This window comes from Oncorhynchus keta, unplaced genomic scaffold, assembly GCF_023373465.1.
Source record: "Oncorhynchus keta strain PuntledgeMale-10-30-2019 unplaced genomic scaffold, Oket_V2 Un_contig_5540_pilon_pilon, whole genome shotgun sequence".
Taxonomy (NCBI): domain Eukaryota; kingdom Metazoa; phylum Chordata; class Actinopteri; order Salmoniformes; family Salmonidae; genus Oncorhynchus; species Oncorhynchus keta.
Window position 1 is genome coordinate 95,300 of NW_026288354.1, and position 19,701 is coordinate 115,000.

General features: G+C 44.3%; 1 long non-coding RNA gene across 2 annotated transcripts; it reads left to right on the forward strand.

Annotated features, from left to right (window-relative positions):
- Positions 1-366: 366 nt before the first annotated feature.
- Positions 367-8,388, forward strand: LOC127925417 (uncharacterized). 2 transcript variants are annotated; one of them, XR_008120892.1, is made up of 7 exons: positions 367-1,959; positions 2,146-3,306; positions 3,822-4,802; positions 4,944-4,988; positions 5,224-5,924; positions 7,288-7,565; positions 8,272-8,388. It is a non-coding gene; the product is annotated as an uncharacterized LOC127925417 (long non-coding RNA). The 2 variants fall into 2 exon arrangements; XR_008120893.1 differs by lacking the exons at positions 7,288-7,565; positions 8,272-8,388 and adding an exon at positions 6,180-6,231 and having other exon boundaries at positions 3,822-5,336; positions 5,573-5,618.
- The last annotated feature ends 11,313 nt before the right edge of the window (positions 8,389-19,701 follow it).

Sequence of the window (19,701 nt, forward strand, 5' to 3'; positions counted from 1 at the left end):
TAAATATATTATTATTAAATATATTATTATTAATATATTATTATTAATATATTATTATTAAATATATTATTATTAATAATATATTATTATTAATATATTATTCATGACTCAGACAAAGAAACAAGGTTGCTGTTTGTGAAGACAACTGAAGAGACTTTAAAAGATCTGGATTAAAAATCAATTTTAAAAAAGTCTATATGTCATTATCTTAAAGATCAGTAGCGTAACACGTACCATCAAAACATAACCCCCTCCCCTCCCCCCATCACTACCTCCATGTGAGTGACCATGACCAGAACATAACCCCCCCCCCCTCCCTCACTGTGCTGTAGCTGGTTCTTCAGTTTAAAAAAAAAACATCTGTTTTTTAAAAACATTTTTATTTAATTATTAACAAAGCTTGTGTTCTATGTTCATTTCTCCATCAAACACGTGAAGACTCGTTATTGTAAAGGAACTAAAACACGCATGTAATCCATCTTAGAAAAACAAACAACAACATTGAAATAGATTGTCTGTTATTTGAATCATACAGCCGTGGCTATAGCAACACAGTCATTACATAACTGTGAACAGCCAGAGTGATCTGATTTGATGGCATAGCAGTGTTTTGAAGATAGCAAATTGAGTATTCAGTCTGAATGATTATAAAATCTGTTTTGTTGTGTAGTTGTTGTATAGGACACTATGGCCTCCAGACTCAATAGCAGGACTGAGTTGAATTAACCGTTTTCAAAGCTCACATTCCACGACATACAGTAGAGGCTGTAAAACAGGAAGTGCATCACTCAGAATGTAAAAGCTCAATACTTATTTTCCTGATTCTTTATTTTTTTTTAGCAATGAGACTCATCTTGTGATGCTCTTTCTACGAGACCATAGAGTTCCTATATTCCTGACATGTCATTGTGATTGATATAAACAAGCCATGTTGGACAGGTCTGATGAGTTAGATAGTCAGTCCAGTAACCAGCCATGTTGGTCAGGTCTGATGAGTTAGATAGTCAGTCCAGTAACCAGCCATGTTGGTCAGGTCTGATGAGTTAGATAGACAGTCCAGTAACCAGCCATGTTGGTCAGGTCTGATGAGTTAGATAGTCAGTCCAGTAACCAGCCATGTTGGTCAGGTCTGATGAGTTAGATAGTCAGTCCAGTAACCAGCCATGTTGGTCAGGTCTGATGAGTTAGATAGACAGTCCAGTAACCAGCCATGTTGGTCAGGTCTGATGAGTTAGTCAGTCCAGTAACCAGCCATGTTGGTCAGGTCTGATGAGTTAGATAGTCAGTCCAGTAACCAGCCATGTTGGTCAGGTCTGATGAGTTAGACAGTCCAGTAACCAGCCATGTTGGTCAGGTCTGATGAGTTAGATAGACAGTCCAGTAACCAGCCATGTTGGTCAGGTCTGATGAGTTAGATAGTCAGTCCAGTAACCAGCCATGTTGGTCAGGTCTGATGAGTTAGATAGACAGTCCAGTAACCAGCCATGTTGGTCAGGTCTGATGAGTTAGATAGACAGTCCAGTAACCAGCCATGTTGGTCAGGTCTGATGAGTTAGATAGTCAGTCCAGTAACCAGCCATGTTGGTCAGGTCTGATGAGTTAGACAGTCCAGTAACCAGCCATGTTGGTCAGGTCTGATGAGTTAGATAGACAGTCCAGTAACCAGCCATGTTGGTCAGGTCTGATGAGTTAGATAGTCAGTCCAGTAACCAGCCATGTTGGTCAGGTCTGATGAGTTAGATAGACAGTCCAGTAACCAGCCATGTTGGTCAGGTCTGATGAGTTATAGACAGTCAGTCCAGTAACCAGCCATGTTGGTCAGGTCTGATGAGTTAGATAGTCAGTCCAGTAACCAGCCATGTTGGTCAGGTCTGATGAGTTAGACAGTCCAGTAACCAGCCATGTTGGTCAGGTCTGATGAGTTAGATAGACAGTCCAGTAACCAGCCATGTTGGTCAGGTCTGATGAGTTAGATAGACAGTCCAGTAACCAGCCATGTTGGTCAGGTCTGATGAGTTAGATAGTCAGTCCAGTAACCAGCCATGTTGGTCAGGTCTGATGTGTTAGATAGTCAGTCCAGTAACCAGCCATGTTGGTCAGGTCTGATGAGTTATAGTCAGTCCAGTAACCAGCCATGTTGGTCAGGTCTGATGAGTTAGATAGTCAGTCCAGTAACCAGCCATGTTGGTCAGGTCTGATGAGTTAGATAGACAGTCCAGTAACCAGCCATGTTGGTCAGGTCTGATGAGTTAGATAGTCAGTCCAGTAACCAGCCATGTTGGTCAGGTCTGATGAGTTAGATAGTCAGTCCAGTAACCAGCCATGTTGGTCAGGTCTGATGAGTTAGATAGACAGTCCAGTAACCAGCCATGTTGGTCAGGTCTGATGAGTTAGATAGTCAGTCCAGTAACCAGCCATGTTGGTCAGGTCTGATGAGTTAGATAGACAGTCCAGTAACCAGCCATGTTGGTCAGGTCTGATGAGTTAGTCAGTCCAGTAACCAGCCATGTTGGTCAGGTCTGATGAGTTAGATAGTCAGTCCAGTAACCAGCCATGTTGGTCAGGTCTGATGAGTTAGACAGTCCAGTAACCAGCCATGTTGGTCAGGTCTGATGAGTTAGATAGACAGTCCAGTAACCAGCCATGTTGGTCAGGTCTGATGAGTTAGATAGTCAGTCCAGTAACCAGCCATGTTGGTCAGGTCTGATGAGTTAGATAGACAGTCCAGTAACCAGCCATGTTGGTCAGGTCTGATGAGTTATAGACAGTCAGTCCAGTAACCAGCCATGTTGGTCAGGTCTGATGAGTTAGATAGTCAGTCCAGTAACCAGCCATGTTGGTCAGGTCTGATGAGTTAGACAGTCCAGTAACCAGCCATGTTGGTCAGGTCTGATGAGTTAGATAGACAGTCCAGTAACCAGCCATGTTGGTCAGGTCTGATGAGTTAGATAGACAGTCCAGTAACCAGCCATGTTGGTCAGGTCTGATGAGTTAGATAGTCAGTCCAGTAACCAGCCATGTTGGTCAGGTCTGATGTGTTAGATAGTCAGTCCAGTAACCAGCCATGTTGGTCAGGTCTGATGAGTTATAGTCAGTCCAGTAACCAGCCATGTTGGTCAGGTCTGATGAGTTAGATAGTCAGTCCAGTAACCAGCCATGTTGGTCAGGTCTGATGAGTTAGATAGACAGTCCAGTAACCAGCCATGTTGGTCAGGTCTGATGAGTTAGATAGTCAGTCCAGTAACCAGCCATGTTGGTCAGGTCTGATGAGTTATAGACAGTCCAGTAACCAGCCATGTTGGTCAGGTCTGATGAGTTAGATAGTCAGTCCAGTAACCAGCCATGTTGGTCAGGTCTGATGAGTTAGATAGACAGTCCAGTAACCAGCCATGTTGGTCAGGTCTGATGAGTTAGATAGTCAGTCCAGTAACCAGCCATGTTGGTCAGGTCTGATGAGTTAGATAGACAGTCCAGTAACCAGCCATGTTGGTCAGGTCTGATGAGTTAGATAGTCAGTCCAGTAACCAGCCATGTTGGTCAGGTCTGATGAGTTAGATAGTCAGTCCAGTAACCAGCCATGTTGGTCAGGTCTGATGAGTTAGATAGTCAGTCCAGTAACCGGCCATGTTGGTCAGGTCTGATGAGTTATAGTCAGTCCAGTAACCAGCCATGTTGGTCAGGTCTGATGTGTTAGATAGTCAGTCCAGTAACCAGCCATGTTGGTCAGGTCTGATGAGTTAGATAGTCAGTCCAGTAACCAGCCATGTTGGTCAGGTCTGATGTGTTAGATAGACAGTCCAGTAACCAGCCATGTTGGTCAGGTCTGATGAGTTAGATAGTCAGTCCAGTAACCAGCCATGTTGGTCAGGTCTGATGAGTTATAGTCAGTCCAGTAACCAGCCATGTTGGTCAGGTCTGATGAGTTAGATAGTCAGTCCAGTAACCAGCCATGTTGGTCAGGTCTGATGAGTTATAGTCAGTCCAGTAACCAGCCATGTTGGTCAGGTCTGATGAGTTATAGTCAGTCCAGTAACCAGCCATGTTGGTCAGGTCTGATGTGTTAGATAGTCAGTCCAGTAACCAGCCATGTTGGTCAGGTCTGATGAGTTAGATAGTCAGTCCAGTAACCAGCCATGTTGGTCAGGTCTGATGAGTTAGATAGTCAGTCCAGTAACCAGCCATGTTGGTCAGGTCTGATGTGTTAGATAGTCAGTCCAGTAACCAGCCATGTTGGTCAGGTCTGATGAGTTAGATAGTCAGTCCAGTAACCAGCCATGTTGGTCAGGTCTGATGAGTTAGATAGTCAGTCCAGTAACCAGCCATGTTGGTCAGGTCTGATGAGTTAGATAGTCAGTCCAGTAACCAGCCATGTTGGTCAGGTCTGATGAGTTAGATAGTCAGTCCAGTAACCAGCCATGTTGGTCAGGTCTGATGTGTTAGATAGACAGTCCAGTAACCAGCCATGTTGGTCAGGTCTGATGAGTTAGATAGTCAGTCCAGTAACCAGCCATGTTGGTCAGGTCTGATGTGTTAGATAGACAGTCCAGTAACCAGCCATGTTGGTCAGGTCTGATGAGTTAGACAGTCAGTCCAGTAACCAGCCATGTTGGTCAGGTCTGATGAGTTAGATAGTCAGTCCAGTAACCAGCCATGTTGGTCAGGTCTGATGAGTTAGATAGTCAGTCCAGTAACCAGCCATGTTGGTCAGGTCTGATGAGTTAGATAGTCAGTCCAGTAACCAGCCATGTTGGTCAGGTCTGATGAGTTAGACAGTCAGTCCAGTAACCAGCCATGTTGGTCAGGTCTGATGAGTTAGATAGTCAGTCCAGTAACCAGCCATGTTGGTCAGGTCTGATGAGTTAGATAGACAGTCCAGTAACCAGCCATGTTGGTCAGGTCTGATGAGTTAGATAGTCAGTCCAGTAACCAGCCATGTTGGTCAGGTCTGATGAGTTATAGTCAGTCCAGTAACCAGCCATGTTGGTCAGGTCTGATGAGTTAGATAGTCAGTCCAGTAACCAGCCATGTTGGTCAGGTCTGATGAGTTAGACAGTCAGTCCAGTAACCAGCCATGTTGGTCAGGTCTGATGAGTTAGATAGTCAGTCCAGTAACCAGCCATGTTGGTCAGGTCTGATGAGTTAGATAGACAGTCCAGTAACCAGCCATGTTGGTCAGGTCTGATGAGTTAGATAGTCAGTCCAGTAACCAGCCATGTTGGTCAGGTCTGATGAGTTATAGTCAGTCCAGTAACCAGCCATGTTGGTCAGGTCTGATGAGTTAGATAGTCAGTCCAGTAACCAGCCATGTTGGTCAGGTCTGATGAGTTAGATAGTCAGTCCAGTAACCAGCCATGTTGGTCAGGTCTGATGAGTTAGATAGTCAGTCCAGTAACCAGCCATGTTGGTCAGGTCTGATGAGTTAGATAGTCAGTCCAGTAACCAGCCATGTTGGTCAGGTCTGATGAGTTAGATAGTCAGTCCAGTAACCAGCCATGTTGGTCAGGTCTGATGAGTTAGATAGTCAGTCCAGTAACCAGCCATGTTGGTCAGGTCTGATGTGTTAGATAGTCAGACCAGTAACCAGCCATGTTGGTCAGGTCTGATGAGTTAGATAGTCAGTCCAGTAACCAGCCATGTTGGTCAGGTCTGATGAGTTAGATAGTCAGTCCAGTAACCAGCCATGTTGGTCAGGTCTGATGAGTTAGATAGTCAGTCCAGTAACCAGCCATGTTGGTCAGGTCTGATGAGTTAGATAGTCAGTCCAGTAACCAGCCATGTTGGTCAGGTCTGATGTGTTAGATAGTCAGTCCAGTAACCAGCCATGTTGGTCAGGTCTGATGAGTTAGATAGTCAGTCCAGTAACCAGCCATGTTGGTCAGGTCTGATGAGTTATAGACAGTCCAGTAACCAGCCATGTTGGTCAGGTCTGATGAGTTAGATAGACAGTCCAGTAACCAGCCATGTTGGTCAGGTCTGATGAGTTAGATAGACAGTCCAGTAACCAGCCATGTTGGTCAGGTCTGATTTGTTATAGACAGTCCAGTAACCAGCCATGTTGGTCAGGTCTGATGAGTTAGATAGTCAGTCCAGTAACCAGCCATGTTGGTCAGGTCTGATGAGTTAGATAGTCAGTCCAGTAACCAGCCATGTTGGTCAGGTCTGATGAGTTAGATAGTCAGTCCAGTAACCAGCCATGTTGGTCAGGTCTGATGAGTTATAGTCAGTCCAGTAACCAGCCATGTTGGTCAGGTCTGATGTGTTAGATAGTCAGTCCAGTAACCAGCCATGTTGGTCAGGTCTGATGTGTTAGATAGTCAGTCCAGTAACCAGCCATGTTGGTCAGGTCTGATGTGTTAGATAGACAGTCCAGTAACCAGCCATGTTGGTCAGGTCTGATGTGTTAGATAGTCAGTCCAGTAACCAGCCATGTTGGTCAGGTCTGATGAGTTAGATAGTCAGTCCAGTAACCAGCCATGTTGGTCAGGTCTGATGTGTTAGATAGTCAGTCCAGTAACCAGCCATGTTGGTCAGGTCTGATGTGTTAGATAGACAGTCCAGTAACCAGCCTTGTTGGTCAGGTCTGATGAGTTAGATAGTCAGTCCAGTAACCAGCCATGTTGGTCAGGTCTGATGTGTTAGATAGATAGTCAGTCCAGTAACCAGCCATGTTGGTCAGGTCTGATGTGTTAGATAGACAGTCCAGTAACCAGCCTTGTTGGTCAGGTCTGATGAGTTAGATAGTCAGTCCAGTAACCAGCCATGTTGGTCAGGTCTGATGAGTTAGACAGTCAGTCCAGTAACCAGCCATGTTGGTCAGGTCTGATGTGTTAGACAGTCAGTCCAGTAACCAGCCATGTTGGTCAGGTCTGATGAGTTAGATAGTCAGTCCAGTAACCAGCCATGTTGGTCAGATCTGATGAGTTAGATAGTCAGTCCAGTAACCAGCCATGTTGGTCAGGTCTGATGAGTTAGATAGTCAGTCCAGTAACCAGCCATGTTGGTCAGGTCTGATGAGTTAGATAGTCAGTCCAGTAACCAGCCATGTTGGTCAGATCTGATGAGTTAGATAGTCAGTCCAGTAACCAGCCATGTTGGTCAGGTCTGATGAGTTAGATAGTCAGTCCAGTAACCAGCCATGTTGGTCAGGTCTGATGAGTTAGATAGTCAGTCCAGTAACCAGCCATGTTGGTCAGGTCTGATGAGTTAGATAGTCAGTCCAGTAACCAGCCATGTTGGTCAGGTCTGATGTGTTAGATAGTCAGTCCAGTAACCAGCCATGTTGGTCAGGTCTGATGAGTTAGATAGTCAGTCCAGTAACCAGCCATGTTGGTCAGGTCTGATGAGTTATAGACAGTCCAGTAACCAGCCATGTTGGTCAGGTCTGATGAGTTAGATAGACAGTCCAGTAACCAGCCATGTTGGTCAGGTCTGATGAGTTAGATAGACAGTCCAGTAACCAGCCATGTTGGTCAGGTCTGATGAGTTATAGACAGTCCAGTAACCAGCCATGTTGGTCAGGTCTGATGAGTTAGATAGTCAGTCCAGTAACCAGCCATGTTGGTCAGGTCTGATGAGTTAGATAGTCAGTCCAGTAACCAGCCATGTTGGTCAGGTCTGTGAATTAGATAGTCAGTCCAGTAACCAGCCATGTTGGTCAGGTCTGATGAGTTATAGTCAGTCCAGTAACCAGCCATGTTGGTCAGGTCTGATGTGTTAGATAGTCAGTCCAGTAACCAGCCATGTTGGTCAGGTCTGATGTGTTAGATAGTCAGTCCAGTAACCAGCCATGTTGGTCAGGTCTGATGTGTTAGATAGACAGTCCAGTAACCAGCCATGTTGGTCAGGTCTGATGTGTTAGATAGACAGTCCAGTAACCAGCCATGTTGGTCAGGTCTGATGTGTTAGATAGTCAGTCCAGTAACCAGCCATGTTGGTCAGGTCTGATGTGTTAGATAGACAGTCCAGTAACCAGCCTTGTTGGTCAGGTCTGATGAGTTAGATAGTCAGTCCAGTAACCAGCCATGTTGGTCAGGTCTGATGTGTTAGATAGATAGTCAGTCCAGTAACCAGCCATGTTGGTCAGGTCTGATGTGTTAGATAGACAGTCCAGTAACCAGCCTTGTTGGTCAGGTCTGATGAGTTAGATAGTCAGTCCAGTAACCAGCCATGTTGGTCAGGTCTGATGAGTCAGACAGTCAGTCCAGTAACCAGCCATGTTGGTCAGGTCTGATGTGTTAGACAGTCAGTCCAGTAACCAGCCATGTTGGTCAGGTCTGATGAGTTAGATAGTCAGTCCAGTAACCAGCCATGTTGGTCAGGTCTGATGAGTTAGACAGTCAGTCCAGTAACCAGCCATGTTGGTCAGGTCTGATGAGTTAGATAGACAGTCCAGTAACCAGCCATGTTGGTCAGGTCTGATGAGTTAGACAGTCAGTCCAGTAACCAGCCATGTTGGTCAGGTCTGATGAGTTAGATAGACAGTCCAGTAACCAGCCATGTTGGTCAGGTCTGATGAGTTAGACAGTCAGTCCAGTAACCAGCCATGTTGGTCAGGTCTGATGAGTTAGACAGTCAGTCCAGTAACCAGCCATGTTGGTCAGGTCTGATGAGTTAGACAGTCAGTCCAGTAACCAGCCATGTTGGTCAGGTCTGATGAGTTAGATAGACAGTCCAGTAACCAGCCATGTTGGTCAGGTCTGATGAGTTAGATAGTCAGTCCAGTAACCAGCCATGTTGGTCAGGTCTGATGAGTTAGATTGTCAGTCCAGTAACCAGCCATGTTGGTCAGGTCTGATGAGTTAGATAGACAGTCCAGTAACCAGCCATGTTGGTCAGGTCTGATGAGTTAGATAGTCAGTCCAGTAACCAGCCATGTTGGTCAGGTCTGATGAGTTAGATAGTCAGTCCAGTAACCAGCCATGTTGGTCAGGTCTAATGAGTTAGATAGACAGTCCAGTAACCAGCCATGTTGGTCAGGTCTGATGAGTTAGATAGTCAGTCCAGTAACCAGCCATGTTGGTCAGGTCTGATGAGTTAGATAGTCAGTCCAGTAACCAGCCATGTTGGTCAGGTCTAATGAGTTAGATAGACAGTCCAGTAACCAGCCATGTTGGTCAGGTCTGATGAGTTAGATAGTCAGTCCAGTAACCAGCCATGTTGGTCAGGTCTGATGAGTTAGATAGTCAGTCCAGTAACCAGCCATGTTGGTCAGGTCTAATGAGTTAGATAGTCAGTCCAGTAACCAGCCATGTTGGTCAGGTCTGATGAGTTAGATAGTCAGTCCAGTAACCAGCCATGTTGGTCAGGTCTAATGAGTTAGATAGACAGTCCAGTAACCAGCCATGTTGGTCAGGTCTGATGAGTTAGATAGTCAGTCCAGTAACCAGCCATGTTGGTCAGGTCTGATGAGTTAGATAGTCAGTCCAGTAACCAGCCATGTTGGTCAGGTCTAATGAGTTAGATAGACAGTCCAGTAACCAGCCATGTTGGTCAGGTCTGATGAGTTAGATAGTCAGTCCAGTAACCAGCCATGTTGGTCAGGTCTGATGAGTTAGATAGTCAGTCCAGTAACCAGCCATGTTGGTCAGGTCTAATGAGTTAGATAGTCAGTCCAGTAACCAGCCATGTTGGTCAGGTCTGATGAGTTAGATAGTCAGTCCAGTAACCAGCCATGTTGGTCAGGTCTGATGAGTTAGATAGTCAGTCCAGTAACCAGCCATGTTGGTCAGGTCTAATGAGTTAGATAGTCAGTCCAGTAACCAGCCATGTTGGTCAGGTCTGATGTGTTAGATAGTCAGTCCAGTAACCAGCCATGTTGGTCAGGTCTGATGTGTTAGATAGTCAGTCCAGTAACCAGCCATGTTGGTCAGGTCTGATGTGTTAGATAGTCAGTCCAGTAACCAGCCATGTTGGTCAGGTCTAATGAGTTAGATAGACAGTCCAGTAACCAGCCATGTTGGTCAGGTCTGATGAGTTAGATAGTCAGTCCAGTAACCAGCCATGTTGGTCAGGTCTGATGAGTTAGATAGTCAGTCCAGTAACCAGCCATGTTGGTCAGGTCTAATGAGTTAGATAGTCAGTCCAGTAACCAGCCATGTTGGTCAGGTCTGATGAGTTAGATAGTCAGTCCAGTAACCAGCCATGTTGGTCAGGTCTAATGAGTTAGATAGACAGTCCAGTAACCAGCCATGTTGGTCAGGTCTGATGAGTTAGATAGTCAGTCCAGTAACCAGCCATGTTGGTCAGGTCTGATGAGTTAGATAGTCAGTCCAGTAACCAGCCATGTTGGTCAGGTCTAATGAGTTAGATAGACAGTCCAGTAACCAGCCATGTTGGTCAGGTCTGATGAGTTAGATAGTCAGTCCAGTAACCAGCCATGTTGGTCAGGTCTGATGAGTTAGATAGTCAGTCCAGTAACCAGCCATGTTGGTCAGGTCTAATGAGTTAGATAGTCAGTCCAGTAACCAGCCATGTTGGTCAGGTCTGATGAGTTAGATAGTCAGTCCAGTAACCAGCCATGTTGGTCCGGTCTGATGAGTTAGATAGTCAGTCCAGTAACCAGCCATGTTGGTCAGGTCTGATGAGTTATATAGTCAGTCCAGTAACCAGCCATGTTGGTCAGGTCTGATGAGTTAGATAGTCAGTCCAGTAACCAGCCATGTTGGTCAGGTCTGATGAGTTAGATAGTCAGTCCAGTAACCAGCCATGTTGGTCAGGTCTAATGAGTTAGATAGACAGTCCAGTAACCAGCCATGTTGGTCAGGTCTGATGAGTTAGATAGTCAGTCCAGTAACCAGCCATGTTGGTCAGGTCTGATGAGTTAGATAGTCAGTCCAGTAACCAGCCATGTTGGTCAGGTCTGATGTGTTAGATAGTCAGTCCAGTAACCAGCCATGTTGGTCAGGTCTGATGAGTTAGATAGTCAGTCCAGTAACCAGCCATGTTGGTCAGGTCTGATGAGTTAGATAGTCAGTCCAGTAACCAGCCATGTTGGTCAGGTCTGATGAGTTAGATTGTCAGTCCAGTAACCAGCCATGTTGGTCAGGTCTGATGAGTTATATAGTCAGTCCAGTAACCAGCCATGTTGGTCAGGTCTGATGAGTTAGATAGTCAGTCCAGTAACCAGCCATGTTGGTCAGGTCTGATGAGTTAGATAGTCAGTCCAGTAACCAGCCATGTTGGTCAGGTCTAATGAGTTAGATAGACAGTCCAGTAACCAGCCATGTTGGTCAGGTCTGATGAGTTAGATAGTCAGTCCAGTAACCAGCCATGTTGGTCAGGTCTGATGAGTTAGATAGTCAGTCCAGTAACCAGCCATGTTGGTCAGGTCTGATGTGTTAGATAGTCAGTCCAGTAACCAGCCATGTTGGTCAGGTCTGATGAGTTAGATAGTCAGTCCAGTAACCAGCCATGTTGGTCAGGTCTGATGAGTTAGATAGTCAGTCCAGTAACCAGCCATGTTGGTCAGGTCTGATGAGTTAGATTGTCAGTCCAGTAACCAGCCATGTTGGTCAGGTCTGATGAGTTAGATAGACAGTCCAGTAACCAGCCATGTTGGTCAGGTCTGATGAGTTAGATAGTCAGTCCAGTAACCAGCCATGTTGGTCAGGTCTGATGAGTTAGATAGTCAGTCCAGTAACCAGCCATGTTGGTCAGGTCTGATGTGTTAGATAGTCAGTCCAGTAACCAGCCATGTTGGTCAGGTCTGATGTGTTAGATAGTCAGTCCAGTAACCAGCCATGTTGGTCAGGTCTGATGAGTTAGATAGTCAGTCCAGTAACCAGCCATGTTGGTCAGGTCTGATGAGTTAGATAGTCAGTCCAGTAACCAGCCATGTTGGTCAGGTCTGATGAGTTAGATAGACAGTCCAGTAACCAGCCATGTTGGTCAGGTCTGATGAGTTAGATAGACAGTCCAGTAACCAGCCATGTTGGTCAGGTCTGATGAGTTAGATAGTCAGTCCAGTAACCAGCCATGTTGGTCAGGTCTGATGTGTTAGATAGTCAGTCCAGTAACCAGCCATGTTGGTCAGGTCTGATGTGTTAGATAGTCAGTCCAGTAACCAGCCATGTTGGTCAGGTCTGATGAGTTAGATAGTCAGTCCAGTAACCAGCCATGTTGGTCAGGTCTAATGAGTTAGACAGTCCAGTAACCAGCCATGTTGGTCAGGTCTGATGAGTTAGATAGACAGTCCAGTAACCAGCCATGTTGGTCAGGTCTGATGAGTTAGATAGTCAGTCCAGTAACCAGCCATGTTGGTCAGGTCTGATGTGTTAGATAGTCAGTCCAGTAACCAGCCATGTTGGTCAGGTCTGATGTGTTAGATAGTCAGTCCAGTAACCAGCCATGTTGGTCAGGTCTGATGAGTTAGATAGTCAGTCCAGTAACCAGCCATGTTGGTCAGGTCTAATGAGTTAGACAGTCCAGTAACCAGCCATGTTGGTCAGGTCTGATGAGTTAGATAGACAGTCCAGTAACCAGCCATGTTGGTCAGGTCTGATGAGTTAGATAGTCAGTCCAGTAACCAGCCATGTTGGTCAGGTCTGATGTGTTAGATAGTCAGTCCAGTAACCAGCCATGTTGGTCAGGTCTGATGAGTTAGATAGACAGTCCAGTAACCAGCCATGTTGGTCAGGTCTGATGAGTTAGATAGTCAGTCCAGTAACCAGCCATGTTGGTCAGGTCTGATGTGTTAGATAGTCAGTCCAGTAACCAGCCATGTTGGTCAGGTCTGATGTGTTAGATAGTCAGTCCAGTAACCAGCCATGTTGGTCAGGTCTGATGTGTTAGATAGACAGTCCAGTAACCAGCCATGTTGGTCAGGTCTGATGTGTTAGATAGTCAGTCCAGTAACCAGCCATGTTGGTCAGGTCTGATGAGTTAGATAGACAGTCCAGTAACCAGCCATGTTGGTCAGGTCTGATGTGTTAGATAGACAGTCCAGTAACCAGCCATGTTGGTCAGGTCTGATGTGTTAGATAGACAGTCCAGTAACCAGCCATGTTGGTCAGGTCTGATGTGTTAGATAGTCAGTCCAGTAACCAGCCATGTTGGTCAGGTCTGATGTGTTAGATAGTCAGTCCAGTAACCAGCCATGTTGGTCAGGTCTGATGAGTTAGATAGACAGTCCAGTAACCAGCCATGTTGGTCAGGTCTGATGAGTTAGATAGTCAGTCCAGTAACCAGCCATGTTGGTCAGGTCTGATGTGTTAGATAGACAGTCCAGTAACCAGCCATGTTGGTCAGGTCTGATGAGTTATAGTCAGTCCAGTAACCAGCCATGTTGGTCAGGTCTGATGAGTTAGATAGTCAGTCCAGTAACCAGCCATGTTGGTCAGGTCTGATGTGTTAGATAGTCAGTCCAGTAACCAGCCATGTTGGTCAGGTCTGATGAGTTAGATAGACAGTCCAGTAACCAGCCATGTTGGTCAGGTCTGATGTGTTAGATAGTCAGTCCAGTAACCAGCCATGTTGGTCAGGTCTGATGTGTTAGATAGTCAGTCCAGTACTTCAAATCCAACCAAATGACTTTCACAAACACGTCTTTACACAGGTTTAAATAAAAACAAAATATTTATAACAAATAATTTCAACAAACACGTTTTTAATTTAATGTATAAAACAGTTTCATCCTCTAACAACGTGACATATACAAATAAAGTAAATATAGTGCCCCCCTCCCCAATATAGTGCCCCCCTCCCCTCCCCGAAGGCTGGCACACTGATACAGGTACCAGCTGGGAATAATAATCACTTAGTTTAAACACCTAGAACACATTGGTACTCTATGGAACCAACAAGGTGGCTTAGTCTAGAACGGTCTAGAACCCAAGGGCTTGCTCGCTGAAGGAACCTAGCATCACAAGCCTGAAGAACAATGTTCCAACATCTACACAGTCTATAGCAGTATGTCCCTCTCACTTGGTCTGTATAGACAGAGTCTATAGCAGTATGTCGCTGTCACTTGGTCTGTATAGACAGAGTCTATAGCAGTATGTCCTCTTACTTGGTCCGTATAGACAGAGTCTATAGCAGTATGTCCCTCTCACTTCGTCTGTATAGACAGAGTCTATAGCAGTATGTCCCTCTCACTTGGTCTGTATAGGCAGAGTCTATAGCAGTATGTCGCTGTCACTTGGTATGTATAGACAGAGTCTATAGCAGTATGTCCCTCTCACTTGGTCTGTATAGACAGAGTCTATAGCAGTATGTCCCTCTCACTTGGTCTGTATAGACAGAGTCTATAGCAGTATGTCCCTCTCACTTGGTCTGTATAGACAGAGTCTATAGCAGTATGTCCCTCTCACTTGGTCTGTATAGACAGAGTCTATAGCAGTATGTCCCTCTCACTTGGTCTGTATAGACAGAGTCTATAGCAGTATGTCCATCTCACTTGGTCTGTATAGACAGAGTCTATAGCAGTATGTCCATCTCACTCGGTCTGTATAGACAGAGTCTATAGCAGTATGTCCCTCTCACTTGGTCTGTATAGACAGAGTCTATAGCAGTATGTCCATCTCACTCGGTCTGTATAGACAGAGTCTATAGCAGTATGTCCCTCTCACTTGGTCTGTATAGACAGAGTCTATAGCAGTATGTCCCTCTCACTTGGTCTGTATAGACAGAGTCTATAGCAGTATGTCCCTCTCACTTGGTCTGTATAGACAGAGTCTATAGCAGTATGTCCCTCTCACTCGGTCTGTATAGACAGAGTCTATAGCTGTATGTCCTCTTACTTGGTCCGTATAGACAGAGTCTATAGCAGTATGTCCCTCTCACTTGGTCTGTATAGACAGAGTCTATAGCAGTATGTCCCTCTCACTCGGTCTGTATAGACAGAGTCTATAGCAGTATGTCCCTCTCACTTGGTCTGTATAGACAGAGTCTATAGCAGTATGTCCCTCTCACTTGGTCTGTATAGGCAGAGTCTATAGCAGTATGTCCCTGTCACCTGGTCTGTATAGACAGAGTCTATAGCAGTATGTCCCTCTCACTTGGTCTGTATAGACAGAGTCTATAGCAGTATGTCCCTCTCACTTGGTCTGTATAGACAGAGTCTATAGCAGTATGTCCCTCTCACTTGGTCTGTATAGACAGAGTCTATAGCAGTATGTCCCTCTCACTTGGTCTGTATAGACAGAGTCTATAGCAGTATGTCCCTCTCACTTGGTCTGTATAGACAGAGTCTATAGCAGTATGTCCCTCTCATTTGGTCTGTATAGACAGAGTCTATAGCTGTATGTCCCTCTCACTCGGTCTGTATAGACAGAGTCTATAGCAGTATGTCCCTCTCACTCGATCTGTATAGACAGAGTCTATAGCAGTATGTCCATCTCACTCGGTCTGTATAGACAGAGTCTATAGCAGTATGTCCCTCTCACTTGGTCTGTATAGACAGAGTCTATAGCAGTATGTCGCTGTCACTTGGTCTGTATAGACAGAGTCTATAGCTGTATGTCCCTCTCACTCGGTCTGTATAGACAGAGTCTATAGGTCCTTCCATATGGTGAGATTAAACAGAAGTAGAGAACAGAATAGAACTAAAAAAATAAAGTCAAGTGTGAACGATTAGAATTTATCGACATGCAATATTTGAGACTCTACACAAGATTAAAAAATACAACATTGATATTATTATTGCTTGACTTTCGTTTATGGCTAAACATTACTTTCATTACATTTGAGAAAACCAGTTTGACTACAGTGCTTTGGAGAGTCTACTGTTAAACTAGAGACGTGGTGAGATGGACTGTGTGAGAAAACCAGTTTGACTACAGTGCTTTGGAGAGTCTACTGTTAAACTAGAGACGTGGTGAGATGGACTGAGTGAGAAAACCAGTTTGACTACAGTGCTTTGGAGAGTCTACTGTTAAACTAGAGACGTGGTGAGATGGACTGAGTGAGAAAACCAGTTTGACTACAGTGCTTTGGAGAGTCTACTGTTAAACTAGAGACGTGGTGAGATGGACTGTGTGAGAAAAGCAGTTTGACTACAGTGCTTTGGAGAGTCTACTGTTAAACTAGAGACGTGGTGAGATGGACTGAGTGAGAAAAGCAGTTTGACTACAGTGCTTTGGAGAGTCTACTGTTAAACTAGAGACGTGGTGAGATGGACTGAGTGAGAAAAGCAGTTTGACTACAGTGCTTTGGAGAGTCTACTGTTAAACTAGAGACGTGGTGAGATGGACTGAGTGAGAAAACCAGTTTGACTACAGTGCTTTGGAGAGTCTACTGTTAAACTAGAGACGTGGTGAGATGGACTGAGTGAGAAAACCAGTTTGACTACAGTGCTTTGGAGAGTCTACTGTTAAACTAGAGACGTGGTGAGATGGACTGAGTGAGAAAACCAGTTTGACTACAGTGCTTTGGAGAGTCTACTGTTAAACTAGAGACGTGGTGAGATGGACTGAGTGAGAAAATGTCAGAAAGCAGGAGAGGAAAACGAGGGAGGATAATACCGAGAAACCTCTCTAGTTGACCACGGTATCCTTCACTAATAAAACTTCTGTAGTTGACCACGGTATCCTTCACTAATAAAACTTCTCTAGTTGACCACGGTATCCTTCACTAATAAAACTTCTCTAGTTGACCACGGTATCCTTCACTAATAAAACATCTCTAGTTGACCACGGTATCCTTCACTAATAAAACTTCTCTAGTTGACCACGGTATCCTTCACTAATAAAACATCTCTAGTTGACCACGGTATCCTTCACTAATAAAACTTCTCTAGTTGACCACAGTATCCTTCACTAATAAAACATCTCTAGTTGACCACGGTATCCTTCACTAATAAAACTTCTCTAGTTGACCACGGTATCCTTCACTAATAAAACTTCTCTAGTTGACCACGGTATCCTTCACTGATAAAACCTCTACAGCTGACCACGATATCCTTCACTAATAAAACCTCTCTAGTTGATCACGGTATCCTTCAATAATAAAACCTCTCCAGCTGACCACGACATCCTATACTAATAAAACCTCTCTAGTTGACCACGATATCCTTCACTAATAAAACCTCTCCAGCTGACCACGGTATCCTTCACTAATAAAACTTCTCTAGTTGACCCCGATATCCTTCACTAATAAAACCTCTCTAGTTGACCACGATATCCTTCACTAATAAAACCTCTCCAGCTGACCACGGTATCCTTCACTAATAAAACTTCTCTAGTTGACCACGATATCCTTCACCAATAAAACATCTCTAGTTGACCACGATATCCTTCACTAATAAAACCTCTCCAGCTGACCACGGTATCCTTCACTAATAAAACTTCTCTAGTTGATCACGGTATCCTTCACTAATGAAACTTCTCTAGTTGACCACGGTATCCTTCACTAATAAAACCTCTCCAATTGACCACGGTATCCTTCACTAATAAAACCTCTCTAGTTGTTCACGATATTCTTCACTAATAAAACCTCTACAACTGACCACGGTATCCTTCACTAATAAAACCTCTCCAATTGACCACGATATCCTTCACTAATAAAACCTCTACAACTGACCACGGTATCCTTCACTAATAAAACCTCTCTAGTTGTTCACGATATTCTTCACTAATAAAACTTCTCTAGTTGATCACAATATCATTCACTAATAAAACCTCTAGTTGATCATGGTATCCTTCACTAATAAAACCTCTCCAACTGACCACGATATCCTTCACTAATAAAAATCTCTCCAGCTGACCACGGTATCCTTCACTAATAAAACTTCTCTAGTTGACCACGGTATCCTATACTAATAAAACTTCTCTAGTTGACCACTGTATCCTTCACTAATAAAACCTCTCCAGTTGACCACGGTATCCTTCACTAATAAAACCTGGGGTGTCTAAGAAAACAATATTATGTAGCCACATAGATGCACACACACGCACGCACGCACGCACGCACGCACGCACGCACACACACACACACACACACACACACACACACACACACACAGTAGGTGTAAACACAACGGTGCTTCTACACCTGCATTGCTTGCTGTTTGGGGTTTTAGGCTGGGTTTCTGTACAGCACTTTGAGATATCAGCTGATGTACGAAGGGCTATATAAATACATTTGATTTGATTTGATTTAAGAGGGGCCACTGTAACGAACCAAATGAAGAGAGGGATGGATTCAATCCGCAGCGCTGAATATCCTCGTCATATTGGCACTCTGACAAAACGCAGGAACATTGCCCTTTAATGTAAATCCTGGTGCAGCGTGAATCTTCAGCACTACAGATTCAATCTGAGCCCAAAAAGCAACAAAAAAATAGCTTTCTACTAAAACAACAACCATGTATTTTCTTTGTGCAGATCATGATTTATTTAAGATAATATTGCTTATAGGGCCTCTGATAATGTAGTTCCTATTGTCCCTGAGTGTTCATCGACACGTCATCATACCCAGTGGGAACCAGGTGGGTTAGATAGTGAAAGCATTGCTTCTGATGACGTACAACCTGGACTGTAGATTTCAATTACAAATAAAACGTTTAGAAGTAAGAGGCTGTATGATTTCAACTGGGAGTTTCTGCCATTTTACAAATAAGTGCGACCGAATATACTGATGGACTCAACTGACATTCCATTACAGAACCAGAATGGATGATTTATTTAAAACTGACATTCCAGAACCAGAATGGATGATTTATTTAAAACTGACATTCCATTACAGAACCAGAATGGATGATTTATTTAAAACTGACATTCCAGAACCAGAATGGATGATTTATTTAAAACTGACATTCCAGAACCAGAATGGATGATTTATTTAAAACTGACATTCCATTACAGAACCAGAATGGATGATTTATTTAAAACTGACATTCCAGAACCAGAATGGATGATTTATTTAAAACTGACATTCCATTCCGGAACCAGAATGGATGATTTATTTAAAACTGACATTCCATTACAGAACCAGAATGGATGATTTATTTAAAACTGACATTCCAGAACCAGAATGGATGATTTATTTAAAACTGACATTCCATTCCGGAACCAGAATGGATGATTTATTTAAAACTGACATTCCGGAACCAGAATGGATGACTTATTAAAAGCGATAGAAAAGAGTGGGGGATTCAGAAGTGAAAGAGCGTGAATCAGCCAATGAGACACACAGCTCTCATCACTGTGTTGGACAGACCACATGATGAAAGCCTTTATATAACGGCACAGAGAACAGGATTTCACCACATTTCTGCCAGGAGATGTGAAGAACAACAACAACAACAACAACAACAACAACAACAACAACATGTCATCTGGTGAACACTCCTCTCTTTCTTCAGGAACCCGTCTCTGTCTCTTGCTGAGGCTTTATCTCAACGACAAGACTTGATCAACTGCATCACATGCTCTCTCTTCATTGATTGAAATAAACCTTCGCTTGGTGAGGAAGTGGGAAGGGACACCATCTTCTAGCCCTCCAGACATACTGGTATGATTAAGACAATAGGAAACAAGCCAAAGGAAGGATGTAATTCGGTTTCTGACAGACACAACCATTAAAATAGACATTACTTGGTGCTATACTTTCTGCGGTCAATAGATGGCGCCACTAGATAGCCATTAGATTGAACAGCTTTTAAATCTATTTTCCCAGCTCTGGCGTTAGTTAAGGGTTGAGTCTGACCGTTGCCAGTCTCTTTAATGACGGGACCAACAGGTCCTCCCTCCCTCAGAATAAAAAGCC